The sequence below is a fragment of the Caretta caretta genome, chromosome 2 (genome assembly GCF_965140235.1).
Source record: "Caretta caretta isolate rCarCar2 chromosome 2, rCarCar1.hap1, whole genome shotgun sequence".
In the NCBI taxonomy this organism is placed as follows: domain Eukaryota; kingdom Metazoa; phylum Chordata; order Testudines; family Cheloniidae; genus Caretta; species Caretta caretta.
This window is the reverse complement of record NC_134207.1, coordinates 83,292,233-83,307,042: the sequence shown is the minus strand read 5'-3', so window position 1 is coordinate 83,307,042 and position 14,810 is coordinate 83,292,233. Positions and strand designations below refer to the sequence as shown.

Below are 14,810 nucleotides of genomic sequence, written 5' to 3'. Positions count from 1 at the left end.
TTTTTTTTTTTCCTAAACCCTGGTTTAAAAAAAAATTGTACATCAGTCAGGTGGCAGTGATGATTTTGATAGAGCTGGTGATGCCTTTAAAGGTGTGTTTTCTAAGATTTTTGAATTCATCATTCCCATGGGTGGTGGGTATAATGAGGCTAAGCTTCCCCTGGCATAGCTGCCACTGCTGGATGCCTGGGCCGTGGTGGCCCTGCCTGCACTCTGCCTCTTCCCCTTCCTGCTCCGCCCCTTCCCCAAGGTCCCCACCACCCGCTGCTGCCTGATGAGTTCCTCCTCTCTCCCTCTCTGAAGGTCCACACTGCTCGCCTCGTCCCTCCTCATGCCCCCTCCCCCATGAGCCCCCCCGCCTGCCGCTTGCCATGTCCGTCCTCATCCTCCCCCCGCACAAGGGAGGGGAGCGGTGGGCTGGGGAGGCTGAATGGTAGGGGCGGGGCCTGAGGCAGAGTGGGGGTGGAGTGTGGGTGGGGCCTCAAGTGGAAGAGGCAGGCAGGGAGCTAGCCTCCCCCAGGGTAAGCTTCACCAGCTGCCCATGATCAGTCTTGGTGGGTGTATCTTCACCACCCATAGCACTGGCAGAAGCCGTAGTGTAGAAAGGGCTGTGGAGTAAACATTGTTCCTCTAAGCCAGTCTTGTCTATACCCATTAGAAATTTCAGGTTCCAAGAGTCTAACATTCTGGCACTCCCAGTAAAGAGAATTTGAATCCCCATGTTTAACAAGGATTTGGATTAAATATTTGAAAGACGAGAACAATCTGGTGTTTTGTTTGACCTATTTCTAGATGATCCTCTTGTCTATTCTGAATTTAAAGACACGAGGCAGTAATCATGGGCTTGATAGATTTTGAATTCAGTTAACACTGTTCACTTGTTGATATATCAGGTGTGGCCAAACTGTGGCTCATGAGCTGCATGCAGCTCTTTTACAGTTAAAGTGTGGCTCCCTGGAACCCCCCAAACCACCATTCTCTGCCTACAAGACTGGGCGGGGGGGGGGGAACTTGGGGCTTCCGCCCTGTGGGGGCGTGGTGGGATTAGGGGCATGAAACTTTTTTGTTGTTGTTGTCAATTTCATTGTCATTTACATCCAGGGCATAACAGAATCTTAGGTCATTTTCTAAGAATCAAAGGTTACAGGCAGTGATGAGCTGCCAAAATCTTAACAACCGGTTCCCTATAAAAAGTTGTGATTTAAAGGATGTGCCCCAGTATGTATTTTTTGTACCAACAGGGGTTACCATATGTCTGTATTTTCCCGGGAGGAATTTTTAAATTTTAAAAATTCCTCCTGGACAGCGATTTAAGAACCAAAAAGCCTGACCTGTCCGCAAAAATACAGATGTATTTTAACCCTGCCGAAAGTTCTTTTTTAAAAAGATGGGCCTGAACTAGAAATGAGCTCCGTTTCACATGTGTGGGTCCCTGCCACTCCCTGGGGGTGTGGTAGGGTGACCAGATGTCCCGATTTTGGGGTCTTTTTCTTATATAGGCTCCTATTACCCCCCACCCCGTGTCCTGATTTTTCACACTTGCTGTCTGGTCACCCTAGGGTGTGCACATGTGTGGGTCCCAGCTGCTCCCTGCCCCCCTCATTGAAGCAGGTGTGCAGGGTTACTGCCCTGGGAACTGCAGGGCACCAGTGGACGTGGGGCCAGCTGCAGACAGGGGCGTGGGGCAGGGCTAGCTGGAGGCAGAGGGTGCAGGGCTGGCTGCGGGCAGGGCAGGGGGTGCGGAGCTGGCTGGAGACAGGAGGATGCGGGGTTGGCTGGAGGCAAGGGGGTGTGGGGCTGGCTGGAGACAGGGCAGGGGTTGACTGGAGGTAGGGGCTGGCTGCAGGCAGGGCAGGGGGGTGCAGGGCTGGCTGGAGACGGGCTGGCTGCGGGCAGGGCAGGGGATGTGTGCGGCAGGGGCTGGCCGCAGGCAAAGGGTGCGGGGGTGGCTGGAGACATGGGCTGGCTGCGGGCAGGGCAGGGGGTGCAGCAGGGGCTGGCGCGGCAGGGGTTGGTGCGGGAAGGGCAGGGGGTGGCTGGAGACGGGCTGGCTGCAGGCAGGGGGTGTGGGGGTGGCTGGAGGCAGGGCAGGGGGTGTGGCAGGGGCTGGCTGTGGGCAGGGGGTGCAGGGGTTGGCTGGAGGCAGGGCAGAGGGTGCGTGCGGCAGGGGTTGGCTGGAGGCAGGGCAGGGCAGGGGGTGCGGGGCTGGCTGCAGGCAAGGCAGGGGGTGGCTGGAGACGGGGGCTGGCTGCGGGCAGGGTGGTGGGTACTCACGGGGAGAGCAGCAGGATGCAGCACAGCCCCAGCAGAGCAGCCAGGGACCCACCAGGCAGCATCGGGAGCCCCAGGGCCAGGGGAGCAGCAGCAGCAGCAACAGGGCTCATGCCCAGGGCCAGGCGGCAGCCCACATGGCTCCCCCAGCGCAGTGCCCATGGTGGCCGGAGGAGGAATTACATCACTTCCTGGCTGGAGCCCATCAGAGCCTCAGCACCCCCTCCAGGGAAGCAGGTTAACAACCGGTTCTAAAACTGCTTCAAAATTTAACAACCGGTTCGCATGAACCGGTGCGAACCGGCTCCAGCTCACCACCGGTTACAGGTATTTACTTGCACAATGCTGTAATGCGTGTCCCTTACCTCCATGTAATGCTGCAGCTCACTAAACACTGCTTCTAAATTGTAGTAATAAATCTGCACTCTCATTAGAAAACCCTCCTGCTTGGATGGGCATCAGGACAGCGTGCTCCTCCCCAAAGTAATGACAGAGAATTGCAGCCTTCTTGCTGAGAAGGAAAAGAATTTATAGTCTATCCTATGTGGAAGATTGGCTGGTGAAAACCAACTCAAAGGATAAGGTAAAAAAAATGCATTAATCATGCATGGCACTAGAGATATTCCAGGCTGGGGGTTTTATAATAAGTGTGTGTGTGTGTGCGGGGGGAAGCTCTAGGCCAGATGGCGGGCCGCAAGACATTTTGGTGACGTTGACTGTCCTCAGGCACGGCCCCCCGCGGCTCCCAATGCCTGCGGACAGTCAACACCACCAAAATGTCTCGCGGCCTGCAATCAGATTACCCTGATGGGCTTCCACTACTCTAGACCCCTACCTGTACCTCGGTGCTTTACATTGGTAGGTAGAAGGCACTGGGGTTAGCTTTTCTGAGGGGGTGAAAATATCTGACACTAATCATGGAGGCAAGTTCATAATTAACAATTCCTGGGCTTTATATTTTTGTGCGTAGATTTATCCCATGCATAAGAATCCCATTGCAATAGCTGGTGATTTCCTCTATGTAAATCCTGTGTCTGACTCCATTGTCTTTTCCTCCAATCTTGTTTTATGTTTCTGAAGTGTTTTGAATAATTTAAATGGTTTAAAAGTTTAAAAGCTTTGGGATATTATGACTACTACAGTAGTGGTGCAGCTTGTACAAACTTCATATGGGAGCTCCCTTGTAGGGGTCAGCTCTAGCAGTCCTCAAAGTCATGAGCATCAGAGGCTTGGAAATATATATAGGATACAAATCCATTCAAGACCTCTGGTCTGTGATGGAGGCAAGACTACATGTCAATGAGTCAGAAATGATAATAGGCAAATGGGTATTATCTTAAACAGAATGTCTGTATTGAAGCTTTGTTTACGGTCTCTCCATAAGTACACTAATGGTAAGATGGCTGGATGTGTAACCCTCAGCTAGGTCCAAAACACTAGCAAAAATGTAATTTCCATGGTTACATTTTTCTTCTCTCCCTGGAACTTAAACATGATCCTCATGATATGCATTAAATTTACCTTAAATGTACCTTTAAAAGACATTTAAAAAATCTTTTAGAATATATTTCAGAGGCATAAATGTCATGAAAATTTTTTAATATTTGTTTGATATTTTGCAAAGAGCATTTTAATCTGATGCTTGGAAAGAGCCTGGGGATACTAATTTATCTTACATAAATCAAATACTGTAGTATTTAATGTTAACATATTTCATTGCATAAAAGTTCAATTAATGAAAGGTTTCCTTGGTAAATTCCAAATATCTGGTTTATTGTAACAGTAACCACACAAATTGGCTTAATAGTCTACCTAAAAAATTTGTCTTAATGTGATTTTAAAAAAGAGACACAGCAAAGACAGTAAAAGTTTAACGCAGCTGTTTCAATTATTGCTGTCTTTGACCAAGATCTACTTTTATAGTACATAGTCCTAATGTTACAAAGCTTGTTTTTTTTATTTCCCACTTGATTTCCTTCCTAAGAATAAAACATAGACTCTGCTGTATTTCTCCCACCTGTGCTTACTTGGCCTTTTGAAGGGCTTCAGATTTTTACCTGGAAGCAAGCATATTAGTAAACCATACGTGAATGTGAAAGCTGAGCAATTTTGTTTACTTTGTGCATCTGATAGAGGACTGATGACCCCTATGTAACTACTTTAATAGTCACATAATCGTTCACACAATTCTATCAAGGGCCCAGTGGAGCTTTGCCATTTATTTAACTGAATATAGAATTAAGCCCCAAATTTTCTCAGTTAAATAATAATGTTTAGTACTCTCTCTCATTTAATGTTTATGAAGTGTTTTATGGAGGTAGAGTGCATTGTTCCAGTACTTGATCTACAACCTTTTGCTGTACAAAGGACTAGAAAACTTTTTTTGTTTGTGGTTTTTCAAAAACGGTGTTTTATTTTAGCTTTGAAAAAAGATTTCAACTTTATTGGCATCACCAACAATTTTTATGGGTTTTGGGGAAGAAGTCTATTTTGCATTTTGAATAATACATTTCAGCTAGGACTTATATTTACAGCATATAAGAGAAAACGCTCCGTCAGGTTTTGCTTTATCTGGTTTCTCTGTCCTCCTTGCAGACGAAGACTCGCTTGCAGAAGTGTTCGATGACAGAACGGCTTTGGTCCCATATTTTACGGGGTGAGTCCAGAACTAAGCAGTCAAGGTCATAGTGGTGCAGATAAACATAAGGAGTCCGTGAGTTCTAGTGTCTCGGATGAAGCAATTATTCTTGGCAACCGCAACAAAAGAACACTCAGTCAGCTATAACCTTTTGCTGTTTTGATTGGGTATGCTAGCCATAGCTCTGTGCAGATTCCAGCCTGACTTCCACTTGAAACAGGTCACTGAGAACTGTGCCAGGATCACTTTTATACTGTCTGGGAGCAGTTCCCAGAGAGCCGTGCCCTGCTATGATCTGACTTGTGCTGGCTTGTTTCATGAACTACACCCAGCAAAGAACTATGTTTTAAAAGGAGCCCTAAGCAGATAATTTCTAGTGTTCCTGTTTGTGACTGTTGAAAAGAATGAAGCACACCCCTAACCATGCCCCAATTTATTGATTTCTTTAATCAATCTACAGTGTGCATTACAAATGAGAAAGCAGAAGGCTTTCTGCACTTTAAACATCTATATGTATTTGTGTACAGAACACTATGTATTGGGCCATCTGTTCTGGGTTATACCGATGCAACCTCATCAAAGCTAGTGTAGCAGGACAGAATCTGCTTCATTGTATGGGAAATATGCTTCATTTAAAATATATTTTCCCCAAAAGCAGGTCTCATATTTTTCTTCACAAGTGAACATTTTATGTTCGAACTGGAAGTATGCAAACACAAAGGGTGAAATCCTAGACGTAGGGCTTGTCTACAATTGAAATTTGTTGCAGGTTAACTTGAGGTATTTTGCATTAAAGTACCTTGTGGTCACAAACCATTTTTTTTTTTTTTGCAAGTCATCTGGCTTTTTAACGTGTGTTATTAAATCCACTTGGAAAGTGAGTTACTGAGATGTGGGTTTACACTCAGAAAACTAGATGTGGCTACATCCCCACCCGGAAACAACATTACATAACTGCCAAGTCCTTCCACTGGTATCCTATGCTGCTTTGATGGATATCTGTGTCGTCTACTGCTCCAGGGTCATCCTGACCAGATGCCACTTCTCCATTTAAATGCTGGTGTGCAGCCAGATTCTGTCTTTTGTGATTACAACTGCTGCGGGGTTTGCAGACCTGTCATACTCTACTCTTGATCGTTGAACAGTTGTGCCTCATGCTTCAGCATGGTCTTGTGCTGAGGTCCTGGACTTCATTGCTCTCTGGGGAGAGGAGCATGTACAGGCCCACCTGGATTCTAGCCATCACAAAGCACAAATATACAAACAACTGTCTGGAAAAAATGAAGGAAAGAGGGTACAACTGGGACCCAAGCCAATGCCTTAGTAAAGGAAAGGCGCTCCAACTGGGTTACAAGAGTGTTGGGGACAATAATAGGGCTCTGGGAGAGCTTGCAGAGTCTACATCTTTTGTAATGAGCTGGACTGTATATTTGTGAGAGATCCATTGCTGAACCATTGTATTTGGTGGACACCACTGATGGCACAAATGAAGAGGAGGAGAGTGATAATGAAATCTCCAGTCTCATCAACCCAGTGAACTCTGAAACAAACACAGTTACGTAACACTTCTCAAAAGAAAGTTATTTTAAGGGTATCTACTCCTCCCCCACAAGCTATTGCAGAGTTCTACAAATTTGGCAGTGCAATTTATGCTTATCCATGGGCACTAAGAGAACTTAAGCTAAAAATAGTGCTCTAATTTGGCATGGAGATTTCATGGCAATGCATCTCTCTGGAGACATGCACATGTAGATCATGTTTCCCTTTTTGCTCCAGCAGCAGCTCTGGAGACACCATTGTGACAAATGGCAGCATGGCATATTTTCCAAGTTTTGCCCATTGCCTTGTAGAACAGAATCCTTTTTTGCCTTTTGGGAACATGCTTCAGGGTAGCCAAAGTAAGCATAGTCTACAGAAGTGCATGCGTAATCATTAGCCTACATCAGCCGGTGCCCTCTCTCCCTACCTACCAACTTCCATCTCACTGGTTACCTACAGGAGTACACATGCAATTACTAGCTTGAGTTTGCTGCACTGTCTTTAAGTAGCCCCCACCTTGATGTCTATTGTGCTTTTCATGTGAATTACCTCTTTCCCCCAAGTTGGTAGAACAACCACCCACTGCATTGACCGCACAGACCCAGGGCCCTGCACAAATGGGGAAGCTTGTGAAAAGATCTAACTATCTCCAAGCTCATGCAAGATGTGGGGAAAGCCTATGAGAATGGAATTCCACAATGAAGGAAAAAGCAACGTTTTATCACTGTTGGCATGAAGACTTCAGTTTTGACAATAACTAGTTTTCCAGTTTTCCCCCATAGCAGTGACCTAGGACAGGAATGTTAATATTAAGTGAATGGCTGCCCAATCTGCATAGGAGGAAGGAGGAGCTCAAGGAATGACCTATTGAATGACCTTTATGTATGAATCGCAAAAGAGGAAGGAGTGGATGGAAGGTTTCCTGAAGCATAACGGAGGAGAGAGAGAGAAGGGCGGGGAAATAGTTAGATTGCACAAGCACAGATGCTGGGGATGACGGAGAGGCAAATCGTCCTCCTGGAGAACATGGTAACTTTCTGGTAAAGGACTGCACCATTCTCTGTGTCCCCTGCAGCCTCTACCTCTGAAACTTCCACTTTCTGGGATGCATCATTCACTGCAACAGTGCCCAGAAACAGGTCCTTCTCTAGGCATTCTATGTCACAGAACAACAAAGAAAATAGTGGAAAATGGGAGATTCACTTAACGCCTTCACCAGCAAGGGAGAGGCTCTTCTACTGCTATCCCACATCCCAAGATGCAGAGGACAGGTATGAGTGTCCTGTGTACATACATTTGTGATCCTGGGTCAGGACCTTGTCTGCATGCTATTCTTTGTGACTTCTGAAGGATTTTTTTAAATCTCTCCTTTTCTGTTTGTGCAGTGTTATGTATCTTTAGCTTTTTGCTACTCAAAATTGTTTACATTGGTGTATTATTTATTAAAAATACATTCTAAATGTCTTTGTAGTCATGGCTTTATAGCTAGAACAATTCGAGAAAATACACTCATCCACTGCACTGAATTGTTATGGAATTCATGAAAATGTCTGTGTAAGGTTCACGACTCACCCCTCTTCTTGGGGCCCACCTGTTCTCCCCAGTAAGGCTCAGAGAGGCTTCAGCATTGTGAAATACCCGTGTCTTTATTTACTTAAGGTTGTCCCACCACCAGTGTCTATCTATATACAAGCTTTACAGCAGAGTCAGCCTTCAGCTAGGAGGCCTCCAATTCCCTCCCTGACTGACTTCTCCCTTGCTGCCCCCTGCCTTCCGGCTCCCTCCCAGCCTTTATAGCCCCTGGCTTGTCAGGCCAGAAGGTGTTGCCAATCCTCAGGCCGGCATCAGGCCTCTTCAGTCAGCCCCAATCTGCTTCCCATGATTGGAGCTGACTGGGCTAATTAGGTGCTTTTGCACCAGCTCCCCGCTACAGTCCACCTTTACTGCACCTTCAAATGCACTACAATAACATCCATACATACGCTATCTTAAAATCCCCACAAAGGATACTAGCATTCCCGTAAAAAGAACAGAAGTACTTGTGGCACCTTAGAGAGTAACAAATTTATTAGAGCATAAGCTTTCATGGGCTACAGACCACTTCATCGGATGCATAGAATGGAACATATAGTAAGAAGGTGGAAGTTGCCATACAAACTGAAAGAGGCTAATTAAGATGAGCTGTTATCAACAGGAGACTTATCTGCGTGGACTCCTCCTGAAGGTCAAAACAGTGGACTGGACTTCTACATAGATTGCTTCCGTCGACGTGCACGGGCTGAAATTGTGGAAAAGCAGCATCACTTGCCCTATAACCTCAGCCGTGCTGAACACAACACCATCAACAGCCTCAGAAACAACTCTGACATCATAATCAAAAAGGCTGACAAAGGAGGTGCTGTCATCATCATGAATAAGTTGGAATATGAACAAGAGGCTGCAAGGCAGATCTCTAACTCCACATTCTACAGGCCATTATCCTCTGATCCCACTGAGGATTACCAAAAAAAACTAAACCATCTGCTCAAGAAACTCCCTGAAAAAACAGACACATGCCTAGAATCCCGACCAGGGGTATTCTATTTGCTACCTAAGATTCATAAACCTGGAAATCCTGGACGCCCCATCATCTCAGGCATTGGCACCCTAACAGAAGGATTGTCTGGCTATGTAGACTCTCTCCTCAGGCCCTACGCTACCAGCACTCTCAGCTATCTTCGAGACATCACTGACTTCGTGAGGAAACTACAATCCATCGGTGATCTTCCAGAAAACACCATCCCGGCCACTATGGATGTAGAAGCCCTCTACACCAACATTCCACACAAAGATGGACTACAAGCCGTCAGGAACAGTATCCCCGATAATGTCACAGCAAACCTGGTGGCTGACCTTTGTGACTTTGTCCTCACCCACAACTATTTCACATTTGGGGACAATATATGCCTTCAAGTCAGCGGCACTGCTATGGGTACCCTCATGGCTCCACAGTATGCTAACATTTTTGTGGCTGACTTAGAACAACGCTTCCTTAGCTCTTGTCCCCCTAACTCCCCTACTCTACTTGCGCTACATTGATGATATCTTCATCATCTGGACCCATGGAAAAGAAGCACTTGAGGAATTCCACCATGATTTCAACAATTTCCATCCCACCATAAACCTCAGCCTAGACCAATCTACACAAGCGGTCCATTTCCTGGACACTACAGTGCTAATAAGCGACGGTCACACAAACACCACCCTATTCTGGAAACGTACTGACTGCTGTACTTACCTACATGCCTCCAGCTTCCATCCAGGACACAACACATGATCCATTGTCTACAGCCAAGCTCTAAGATACAACCGTATTTGCTCCAATCCCTCAGACAGGGACAAACACCTACACAATCTCTATCAAGCATTCTTAAAACCACAATACCCATCTGATGAAGTGAAAAAACAGATTGACAGAGCCAGAAGAGTACCCAGAAGTCACTTACTACAGGACAGGCCCAACAAAGAAAATAACGCCACTAGCCGTCACCTTCAGCCCCCAACTAAAACCTCTCCAGCGCATTATCGAAGATTTACATCCTCTCCTGAAAAATGATCCCTTACTCTCACAGATCTTGGGAGACAGGCCAGTCCTCACTTACAGACAGCCCCCCAACCTGAAGCAAATACTCACCAGCAACCACACACCACACAACAAAAACACTAATCCAGGAACCTATCCTTGCAACAAAGCCCGATGCCAACTTAGTCCGCATATTTATTCAAGTGACACCATCACAGGACCTAATCACATTAGCCACACTATCAGGCTCGTTCACCTGCACATCTACCAATGTGATATATGCCATCATGTGCCAACAATGCTCCTCTGCCATGTACATTGGTGAAACCAGACAGTCTCTATGCAAAAGAATAAATGGACACAAATCTGACATCAGGAATTATAACAGTCAAAAACCGGTAGGAGAACTCTTCAACCTCTCTGGCCACTCAGTAAAAAATTTAAGGGTGGCAATTTTGCAACAGAAAAGCTTCAAAAACAGACTCCAGCGAGAGACTGCTGAGCTTGAATTAATATGCAAACTAGATACCATTAACATGGGTTTGAATAGAGACTGGGAGTGACTGGGTCATTACACATATTGAATCTATTTCCCTAAGTTAAGTATCCTCACACCTTCTTGTCAACTGTCTAAATGGGCCATCTTGATTATCACTACAAAAGTTTTTTTTTCTCTTGCTGATAATAGCTCATCTTAATTAATTAGCCTCTTACAGTTTGTATGGCAACGTCCACATTCTCTGTATATGTGTGTATATATATATATATGTATATCCTCGTACTATATGTTCCATTCTATGCATCCGATGAAGTGGGCTGTAGCCCACGAAAGCGTATGCTCTAATAAATTGGTTAGTCTCTAAGGTGCCACAAGTACTCCTATTCTTTTTGTGGATACAGACTAACACGGCTGCTACTCTGAAACCTATCCATATGTGATATGAAGAAAGCTTTGCTTCATTGCATGTACATACTCGTATAAGTGCAATAATTCTGATTTAAGCCTTATAAAAATGCATACACACTGATCACAGGTGGCCCCTGAGTTGCCTCCACATGTCGTCGTGGCATCTTCTCTGTCTATTCAAAATGTTTAGCAAGTCTGCCAACCTACTCCCATCTTCCAGGGTCTCCCTCTTGCTTTCATAGTGGCTGTGCAAAGCACAGCAAGCAGCTGTCCTAAGAGGCAGATACTTCTCAGTAGCCTCCAGCTTCGACATCAGACATCCTCTATCTGCCTTTCAGTCTCCCAAGTGCATATTTTACTGTCATTCTGCACAGTAGAGGGCATAGTCAAACAGTTCCTTTTGCCCATCCAGTTGCCCAGTAAAAGGTTTCCTAAGCTAGAGAAGAAGAGAGTAGGCTGGATCTCCCAGAGTGACTGGAAGAATGGCAATGCCATCAAATATCCATAGAGACCATAGGAGCAGAAGTTCCATTTTTCATTCTAGAAAACAGTCCAGCATTTTAAAGATCCTGGAGTCATGGATCTTTCCAGATTATGCTATGTAAATATTGGTGAACTGACCACAGTGCTCAAATAGACCTAGTAGCGCCATAGAGCAATGTTTCTGTTGATGAACTCGTGGGTCTGGCATGGGGGTTAAACGTTAGGCACATGGGTCCCATCATTGGCCCCAATACAGTTTAGGAATCCCAACTGTGCACTTATAACCTCCTATGCATTGCCCAGCCTGATGACTCGGTGGGAAGCACCTTCTTGATTGCAGCAAATATCTCCATCACAGTTTCCCCAGTGGCTGATCTACCAAAACCGCACTGGCTAGCTACTGACCAGTAGCAGTTGGGGTGGCAAGCTTCCACAAGGCGATGGCCATATGCTTCTCCCTGCTGAGGGGAGTTTTCATTTTGGTGTTCAGCCACTGCAACTCTTGGGTGAGCTTTGCACAGATTTCTAAGAAAAAAGCTTATGACATCTTGAAGTTCTGCCATCACAGATGGTCATCCCAGATTTGCCCTGCTGTCCTGTCACAACAGTCATTGATAGCTGGCTGAGCCCAAAAGTGGTGCTCCACTGAGTGAAGCTGCTCCAGGAAAAGGTCTAGGAAAGTTTCTGCTTGATTTCAGCCTCCTCCTCCTTCTCAGGGGGCTGTTATCGCCCTGGATCTGAAGTTACCGCACAAATCTAGATATGCTTGTAACAGATTATTTATATTCATCACCATGAGGATCATAACATTCACCAATGCTTCCTCCAGGGCTGCATGACCATGCTCTGAAAATGGCCCTGGATTGCAAAACTTAGATGGATGATAGCATGAAAGGAGAGGAATCCTGGGAATTATTTATTTACCTTGACCCCAAGCTCAGGAATTCGGTTGCCTTCCAGTAGTTGTCCCACATGCGCAGTGCAAAAAATCTCTGAATGCATATAGCATCATAGCAGCAGAGCAATGCACCATGTGAGGTCTGACCAGATGTTTTCAACATCACTGTGCTGTGTGGCAACATATGATATGAAGCAAAACTACCTTACTTGTAGGAAAACAATGCAGTGTTTTATGCATTGCTTGCACAATACTGGTTCTGGCTCACTTAACATGGATGCAAAAAACCATAGCAAGTTTCAAGTGTAATCATGACCTTATTGAAGTCAATGGGATTTTTGCTACTAACTTCAGTAGGGCCAGGATTTCACGCAGAGGTTGGCGAGCATGGAACAATGCACTTGTGTGAGGAACTTTTTCTTTTAACACTTCATGTCTTTAAATATGTATCCAAACTGAATCTGTCAGTAAAACTTATCTGGTTTTAAAATAATGTAATTTAGTTAAATTTCTCTTATTAGTTTGGGTTGAGTCAAGCTGTACAATGGTTGAATTGGTTACCATTATATTTGGTTAACTGCTGTAAAGCAAGTTTCTAACAATAGATTGCTTCACTTAAATAGCACTGTAGAGTGCTGGTGCCCTATCAGTCATTCAGACCTTTCCCTCCTGCTGTCTAGTCTGATAGACAGTTGTGCTGATGTGGATATTTGGGAAGAAGGGATCAGGAAGAGGGGATGATGGATGAAGACAATCTCCTGTCTTGGGAGGAAATCAGAAAACCCCTTTCTCAGTCTATCAAAGAATTTCTTTGTCAAGGTGTCAGAAGATTATTCATGCTCATGTGAGAGCAACTTTTTTTCCATTTTGTTAGAATAGGATGTCATTCTTCTGATCTGTGACGCAGAATTTGCAAAGAAAGAGGATTAAAAGATTTCAATACCGTTACATTGTTGTCTTCTAAGTATTCTTCAACCTCTTTGGAATTACATCCATGACATTGTGAGGTTCAGCCAGTAATTAATTGATCTCAGTTTTTGTTTCAAGTGCAGTAAGGACGTGATCCTGAGACCTGGGGTTCCTGTTGAAGCAGCATGAGTTTCAGGTGCTCAGCGTATCTAAGGATCAGGTTTTAAATGAGCAAGAGATGTAGAAAACCTTTTTCAAACAGTCCCCCTTCAGAATCAGCATGACTGTGATTTTGAAAATGAGAGGATGCTCCCTTTACCGTGTATGATCCCTCAGCTTGAAAACAAACAAATTAGTACGTTTCTATGGTTTATTTATTTTTTTATTTCAGTTGAGTAAGACTGCAATTGTAATATTATTTTGTTTTATCCTTTATCCTTTCAGGTTTTTGATTTAATTAAACAATGAAATATAGTGCTAAAAATTAAATGATCTTACATTTTGCAAGAATCTTCTGGTAAATGATCTAAAAGTGAATTTCTAGTGTTCATAATAGGCTAGTTCTAAGTAGAAAAGGACAATAAAAATCTTTTTAAAACTAAAGGTTGTTTTATCACTGTTGCTGATACCATGTTGCTGATATCACTGTAATGCCTTCTGTTGGAAGATTAAGACTGGAATTAGATGAAAATTATGACACATTTTTAATGGAAATTTTGAAAGGTCAAAATTTTTGGCCAGCATTAATTAGGACTTGGGATGCATAACAAAACATTTTGTGTTTTACTTTTTTAATTGAATCCTATTTTTGAAGCAGTCTTTTCTTTAATTAAGTTTGCAAGCAGCCCTTTGACGCAGCCCTGTAGTAAAGATCATTGTACAAAAATAAATGTGATAGATAAATTTTTTGCAGCTTGTTGGCTTACACTTTTTTTCTTGTAAGGTTTGAAATTTAGTGTACTATTTCAATTGTATTTAGTGTGACACATTAGATGTATGGAGCTGTCTTCCTTCTATGACTTGGTATGTCTTGACTGTGATTTCAGATGACACTCTTTTCTTTAATGTTTACATTATTAGATATATATTAATCAATTCTCATGAATAATGCAGTGGGTTTTTGGAACTGTGTGGAGCTTTTAAGCAAATGGTAAAAAGCTCTCAAACTGGCTTCATTTTAAGTTGTGATGAATTATAACCACTTATAACTGAAGAATTGGAACAAAACCAGACACCTAAAACATGGATGTGCCTGACCTTGAAATGTCAGCTGATAGAACCAAATGCTATTAAATTACCCCTCTTTTTCCAAATGTCTTATGTGTAATTCTCTGTAGGATAAGCTTTGATGCTACAAAGCAACACTTCTTTTACACTCATTCTTTTACCAACATTTCATCAGATCTTTATCTAAAAGTATTCTTCAGTGTTGCAAAGTCTCAGTTCAATGGTGTTAAAGTCATATGTTTTTCTTTGTATCTGTTCATTGCTCTAATACATCTAGAATAATGAATATCCAATATCATATGCTATTTTGGTGTATAGAAAATTTATTTTCATCTTGAAATTTCATTTTACATAGCTATAAACCTTGGTAGTGCTC

The 14,810-nt window shown here is 43.9% G+C and overlaps 1 protein-coding gene across 8 annotated transcripts in view; it reads left to right on the top strand.

Moving 5' to 3' along the window:
- GREB1L (GREB1 like retinoic acid receptor coactivator) overlaps positions 1-14,810 on the top strand; it is a 227,626-nt gene that overhangs the window by 66,880 nt on the left and 145,936 nt on the right. For 5 of the 8 annotated variants that reach the window (XM_048840432.2, XM_048840433.2, XM_048840430.2 and 2 more), the window contains exon 2: positions 4,867-4,927. The exons of 2 other annotated variants lie outside the window; for them this stretch is intronic. The gene's annotated coding sequence lies outside the window, so the exon portion shown is untranslated. Of the gene's footprint in view, positions 1-2,705; positions 2,855-4,866; positions 4,928-14,810 lie in introns of all 8 variants that reach the window. One more of the 8 variants, XM_075125291.1, reaches the window with a different exon arrangement.